This window comes from Agelaius tricolor, unplaced genomic scaffold (genome assembly GCF_023055355.1).
Source record: "Agelaius tricolor isolate 1412-34295 unplaced genomic scaffold, bAgeTri1.0.p SCAF_191, whole genome shotgun sequence".
Lineage (NCBI taxonomy): Eukaryota > Metazoa > Chordata > Aves > Passeriformes > Icteridae > Agelaius > Agelaius tricolor.
In genome coordinates, this window is record NW_027269451.1 from 41,783 (window position 1) to 49,066 (window position 7,284).

Here is a 7,284-nt window from a genome sequence, read left to right on the forward strand (position 1 = left end):
TTTGGGGGCGTTTTTGGGGTCTCGGCCTTGGCCCCGCCCCCTCCCATCCCCGGGGGGGTCCCGGGGGGGTCCCGGGGGGGTCCCCGGTGCCGCCGTCCCTCGTGTGCCCCCCCCGGCCCCCCCCGCGCCGCCGCTGCTGCGTCACGGCCCCGCCGCCAACGCCGCCCGCGCCCGCAGCGGCCGCCGGGGCCGGGCCGGGGGCGCCGACACCCCCGGGACCCCCCCGGGAACCCCCCGGGAACCCCCGGGAACCCCCGGGAACCCCCGGGACCGGCAGCAGAGACTCGGGACCCCTGCCCGCGTGAGAGCCCCCCCGCGCCGGAACCGCCCCAGAGAAACAGGGACGCACCCCAAAAATAGCGACAGACCCCAAAATATAGGGACAGAACCCCAAAATATAGGGATACACCCCAGAGAAACAGGGACGCACCCCAGAAACAGGGACAGACCCCAAAAATATAGGGAACCACCCCAAAGAAACAGGGACGCACCCCAAAAATAGGGACAGAACGGCAGAAATAGGAACAGACCCCAAAGAAACAGGGATGCACCCCAAAAATAGGGACAGATCCCCAGAAATAGGGATACACCCCTAAAAATATAGGGAACCACCCCAGAAATAGGGACAGGCCCCCAGAAATAGGGACAGCCCAGTGGGAAGGGGACACCCCCAAAAACGGGACCCGCCCCGGGAATGGGACACCCCAAAAATCGGGACACACCCTCCCCCCACGGGACCCCGCCCCCCAAATAAGGGACACCCCCAAAACTGGAGCCATCCCCCCACGGGACACCCCAAAATGGGACCCTTCAAATGGGACAGCGCCCCCCAAACTGGGACCCCTCAAACGAACCACCCCAAACTGGGACCCCCACCCTAACTGGGACCCCCCCCCAAACTGGGAACCCCCAAACTGGGACCCTCCAAACTGGGACCCCCACCCTAACTGGGAGCCCCTAAACTGGGACCCCTCCCCAAACTGGGACCCCCCCAAACCAGACCCCCCCAAACTGGGAATCCTCAAACTGGGAACCCCCCCAAACTGAGATTCCCCCAAACTGAAACCCCCCCCAAACTGGGACCCTCCCCCAAATCTGGACCACCCCAAACTCAGCTCCCTCCCCAAACTGGGACCCCCAAACTGGGACCCCTCCCCAAAACTACACACCCCCCCCAACTGGGAATCCTCAAACTGGGACCCCCAAACTGGGACCCCTCCCCAAACTGGGACCCCAAACTGGGACACCCAAACTGGGACCCCCCCCAAACTGGGACCCCTCCTCAAACTGGGAACCCCCCCAAACTGAGATTCCCCCAAACTGAAACCCCCCCCAAACTGGGACCCTCCCCCAAATCTGGACCACCCCAAACTCAGCTCCCTCCCCAAACTGGGACCCCCCAAACTGGGACCCCTCCTCAAACTGGGACCCCCCCAAAATTGGGATCACCCAAACTGGGAACTCTCCCCAAACTGGGAATCCTCAAACTGGGACCCCTTCCAAACTGGGACCCCCAAACTGGGACCCCTCCCCAAATTGGGACCCCCCTCCCTAAACTGGGACCCTCCCAAACTGGGACCCCCCAAACTGGGACCCCTCCCCAAACTGGGACCCCCCCAAACCAGGACCCCTCCCCAAACTGAGGCCCTCCCCAAACTGGGACCCTCCCAAACTGGGACCCCTCCCCAAACCGGGTCCCCCAAGCCCCCCTTTGCCCGTTTTTGGGGTGCCATTGCCGCTGTGTCCCCCAGCCCCGGGTGTGATGGAGGCCGCCGAGGGGGGGGGCGCCGCCCCCGAGCCCCCCGAGGCCCCCCCAGATCGGGGAGGGGCAGGACGTGCTGGCGCGCTGGACAGACGGACTGCTGTACCTGGGCGTCGTCAAGAAGGTGGGAGCCCAAAATGCCCCAGAGCTGGCCCAAAGCACCCCAAACATGGCCCTGAAACTGCCCCAAACATGGCCCTGAAACTGCCCCAAAACTGCCCCAAACATGGCCCTGAAACAGCCCCAAAACTGCCCCAAACATGGCCATGAAACTGCCCCAAACATGGCCCTGAAACTGCCCCAAAACTGCCCCAGAACGGACCCTGAAACAGCCCCAAAGCACCCCAAACATGGCCCTAAAACTGCCCCAAAGCACCCCAAACATGGCCCTGAAACTGCCCCAAAACTGCCCCAAACATGGCCCTGAAACTGCCCCAAAGCACCCCAAACATGGCCCTGAAACTGCCCCAAAGCACCCCAAACATGGCCATGAAACTGCCCCAAACATGGCCATGAAACAGCCCCAAGACCAGCCTGAAACAGCCCCAAAAATGGACCCTGAAACAGCCCCAAAATGGCCATGAAACAGCCTCAAAGCACCCCAAACATGGCCCTGAAACTGCCCCAAAATGGCCATGAAACTGCCCCAAAACTGCCCCAAAATGACCATGAAACAGCCCCAAAACTGCCCCAAAAATGGCCATGAAACTGCCCCAGAATGGTCCTGAAACAGCCCCAAAAATGGACCCTGAAACAGCCCCAAAATCCAACCTGGAAACAGCCCCAAAACCAGCCCCGAAACAGCTCCAAAACTCCTCAAAAATGGCCCTGAAACAGCCCCCAAAAGCCCCAAACTGGCCCCAAAACAGCCCTGAAACCGGCCTAAATCAGCCCAAAACCCAACCCAAAACCAGCCCCAAAACTGACCCTGAAACAGCCACGAATCAGACCCCAAAATGGCCCTAAACCAACCCAAAATGGCCCCAAACCAGCCCCAAACCAGCCCAAAATGGCCCTAAACCAGCCCAAAATGGCCCCAAGCCAGCCCAAAATAGCCCCAAACCAGCCCCAAACAGCCCAAAATGGCCCCAAACCAGCCCCAAACCAGCCCAAAATGGCCCCAAAGCAACCCCAAAATGGCCCTAAACCAGCCCAAAATGGCCCTAAGCCAGCCCCAAACAGCCCAAAATGGCCCCAAAGCAACCCCAAAATGGCCCCAAACCAGCCCAAAATGGCCCCAAACCAGCCCCAAACCAGCCCAAAATGGCCCCAAACCAGCCCAAAATGGCCCCAAACCAGTCCCAAAATGGCCCCAAACCAGCCCAAAATGGCCCCAAACCAGTCCCAAAATGGCCCCAAACCAGCCCAAAATAGCCCCAAACCAGCCCCAAACCAGCCCAAACCCAGCCAGAAAAACACCCCCAAAAACGGAACCAAAATAGCCCCAAACCAGCCCTGAAACAGCCCAAAAACTGCTCAAAACCAACCCCAAATTACACCAAAACCAGCCCAAAACCGCCTCTGAAACAGCCCCAAACTGCCCAAAACAGCCTGAAACACCCCAAACCCAGCCCAAAACTCCCCTAAACCCCCCAAACTCACCCCAAAATTGGCTCAAACCCAGCCCCTAAAATCCCCCAAATCCCCCAAAACTCCCCCAAATCCCCTCCAAATCCCCCCTCAATCCCCCCAAATCCCCTGAAATCCCCAAAATCCCCCCAAATCCCTTCCAAATTCCTTGAAAAACCCCCAAAATCCCCCAAATCCACCAATCTCTCCAAACCCCCTCCCAAATCCCCCAAATCCTCTCCCAAATCGCCTCAAAGTCCCCCCAAATCCCCCTCAATCCCCCCAAACGCCCCCAAAATCCCCCCAAATGCCCTCCCAAATCCCCTGAAATGCCCCCAAAATCCCAAAATTACCCCAAATCTCCTCAAACCCCCCAAAATCTGCCAACCCCCCTCCCAAATGCCCCAAAATCCCCCAAAATCCACTCGCAAATCCTCCAAAATCCTGAAATTCCCTCTCAAATCCCCCAAAATCCCTCCCAAATCCCCCAAATCTCCCCAACCCCCCTCCCAAATCCCCCAAAATTCCCCCAAAATCCCCTAAAATCCCCCAAAATCCCTCCCAAATCCCCCAAAAATCCCCTCAAATCCTTCCAAAATCCCCCCAAAAATCCCCTCAAATCCCTCCTGAATCTCTCCAAACCCCCTCCTAAATCTCCCAAATCCCCCTCAAATCCCCCCAAATCCCCCAATATCCCAAATCCCTCAAAATACCCCAAATCGCCCCAAAAATCCCCCAAAATTGGCCAAATCTCCCCAAATCCCCCAAATCTCCCCAAAATCCCTCTCAAATCCCCCAAAATCCCAAAAATCCCCCCAAATCTCCCCAAAACCCCCAAAATCCCCACAATCCCCCAATATCCCAAATCCCTCAAAATACCCCAAATCGCCCCAAAATTCCCCGAAGTCTCCCCAAAAATCCCCCAAAATTGGCCAAATCTCCCCAAATCTCCCCAAAAACCCCCAAAATCCCCCCAAAATCCCCTCAAATCCCATCCCAAAATCCCCCAATATCCCCAAATCGCCCCAAAATCCCCCCAAAATCCCCAAATTCCCCCCAAAAATCCCCCAAATCCCCGCTGGGGTTCCCGCAGGTGGACGCTGCCCGCCGGGGCTGTTTGATCCAATTCGAGGACAATTCCCAATTTTTCGTTCTCTGGAAAGACATCAGCCCGGGTGAGCCGCAATTCCCCGTGAACCCCTTCATTAGCGGCTCATTAGCGTTAATGAACCCGTAATTAGCGGTTAATGAACGCTTAATTAGCGGTTAATTAGCGCTGATTGTCGGTAATGAACGTTCCGTGCGCTCCTGGCGCCCCCCAGCGGCCGTGCCCGGGGATGACCCCGCGTGCTGCGTGTGCGCCGGGAGCGCCCGGAACGCCGAGAATTCCCTGGTGCGGTGCGGGAAGTGCGGCCACGGTCAGTGAAAAACGGGGGAAAATTGGGGGAAAATGGGGGGAAAAATGGGGGAAAATGGGGGGAAAAATGGGGGGAAAAAATCCGGGGGGAATGGGGGAAAAACGGGGGAAAAAATCCCGAAAATTCCCTGTTCCAGTGCGGGAAGTGCGGCCACGGTCAGTGAAAAACGGGGAAAAATTGGGGGAAAATGGGGGGAAAAATGGGGGGAAAAATGGGGGGAAAAAATCCGGGGGGAATGGGGGAAAAACGGGGGAAAAAATCCCGAAAATTCCCTGGTGCGGTGCGGGAAGTGCGGCCACGGTCAGTGAAAAAACGGGGAAAAATTGGGGAAAAATGGGGGGAAAAAATCCGGGGGGAATGGGGAAAAACGGGGGAAAATGGGGGCAAAATTGGGGGGGAAATGGGGGGGAATAGGGAGAAAAAACCGGGGAAAAAAATCCCGAAAATTCCCTGGTGCGGTGCGGGAAATGCGGCCACGGTCAGTGAAAAATGGGGGAAAATGGGGGAGAAAAATGGGGGGAAATGGGGGGAAAATGGGGGAAAAACGGGGGAAAAAAATCCCGAAAATTCCCTGGTGCGGTGCGGGAAGTGCGGCCACGGTCAGTGAAAAAACGGGGAAAATTGGGGGGAAAATGGGGGAAAAATGGGGGGAAAAATGGGGGGAAATAGGGGGGAAATGGGGAAAAAAAACCGGGGAAAAACGGGGAAAAAAACCCCGAAAATTCCCTGGTGCGGTGCGGGAAATGCGGCCACGGTCAGTGAAAAAATGGGGAAAAATGGGGGAAAACAGGGGGAAAATGGGGGGAAAATGGGGGGGAATGGGGAAAAAAAAACGGGGAAAAACGGGGAAAAAATGGGGGAAAAAAAATCCCGAAAATTCCCTGGTGCGGTGCGGGAAGTGCGGCCACGGTCAGTGAAAAACGGGGAAAATGGGGGGAAAATTGGGGGAAAATTGGGGGGAAATGGGGGGGAAATGGGGGGAAAAATCCGGGGGGAATGGGGGAAAAACGGGGGAAAAAATCCCGAAAATTCCCTGGTGCGGTGCGGGAAGTGCGGCCACGGTCAGTGAAAAAACGGGGGAAAAAAACGGGGAAAAAAACGGGGAAAATGGGGATAAAACGGGAAAAAACCTGGGGAAAAATGGGGGGAAATGGGGGGAAAAAATCCGGGGGAAATGGGGGAAAAACGGGAAAAAACCGGGAAAATGGGGGGGAAAATGGGGATAAAAACGGAGGGGAATGGGGAGAAAAAAACCGGGAAAAACGGGGGGAAAAAACCCTGGAAAAATGGGGGAAAACACGGGGGAAAGGGGAAAAAAAGCTGGGAAAAACAGGGAGGAAAATTGGAAGAAAAAATGGGGGAAAAAATCCCGAAAATTCCCTGTTCCAGTGCGGGAAGTGCGGCCACGGTCAGCGAAAAAACGGGAAAAAAACCGGGGAAAAAAACGGGAAAAATGGGGATAAAAACGGGAAAACCGGGGAAAAAATCCGGGAAAAATGGGAGGAAAACTGGAGAAAAACTGGAGAAAAACAGGGGCAAAAAAGGGAGAAAAATGGGGGGGAAACCAGGAAAAACGGTGAGGGAAGATGGGAGAAAAATGGGAGAAAAATGGGAAAAAGGATGGGGGGAAAACGGGGAGAAAACGGAAAAAAATGGGAAAAAACGGGGAAAATGTGTCTGCAAGGGAAATTCCCAAAATGCCGAAAATTCCCTGGCCTGGTGTGGGAAGTGCGGTCAGGGGAAAAAATGGGGATAAAAATGGGAATAAAATGGGGATTAAAATGGGGATAAAATGGGGATTAAAATGGGGATAAAATGGGAAAAAATTGGGATAAAAATGGGGATTAAAATGGGGATAAAAATGGGATAAAATGGGGAAAAAACGGGGATAAAAACGGGGATAAAAATGGGGATAAAATGGGGATAAAATGGGATAAAATCGGGATAAAAGGGGAAAAACGGGGATAAAAATGGGGATAAAAATGGGGGATAAAAATGGGGATAAAAATGGGGATAAAAATGGGAAAAACGGGAAAAAACGTGGGGAAAAATGGGGGAAAATCGGGGAAAATTTGGGGAGAAAAACGGGGGAAAAATCCCGAAAATTCCCTGGTCCGGTGCGGGAAGTGCAGGGAAAAAACGGGGAGAAAAACGGGGAGAAAAACGGGGAGAAAAATGGGAAAAACGGGAAGAAAAACCCAGGGAAAAAATGGGGAAAAACGGGGAGAAAAATTGAGGAAAAATAGGGAAAAAACGGGGGGGGGATGAGGAAGTAAAAAGGGAAAACTGGGGATAAAACCAGGGGAAATTGGGAGAAAAATGGGGAAAAAAGGAAAAAAAGGAGGAGAAATGGGAAAGAGGGGGCAGGGGTGGGAAAATCAGTGCCCAAAATTCCAGAATTTCACCTGAAATTTAAAATAAATCTGGGAAAAGGGGGAAGTGGGGGGGGGGAAGGTCCTCAGAGGTGAAAAAAATGGGAAAAATGGGGGGAAAATGGGCAAAAAATGGGAAAAAATGGGCAAAAATGGAGGGAAA

General features: G+C 54.7%; 1 long non-coding RNA gene across 1 annotated transcript; it reads left to right on the forward strand.

Moving 5' to 3' along the window:
- The first annotated feature begins 14 nt into the window (after nucleotides 1–14).
- On the forward strand, nucleotides 15–4,786 carry LOC139587180 (uncharacterized). Its single transcript, XR_011678274.1, has 4 exons — nucleotides 15–301; nucleotides 1,752–1,886; nucleotides 4,425–4,506; nucleotides 4,654–4,786. It is a non-coding gene; the product is annotated as an uncharacterized lncRNA (long non-coding RNA).
- Nucleotides 4,787–7,284: the final 2,498 nt, after the last annotated feature.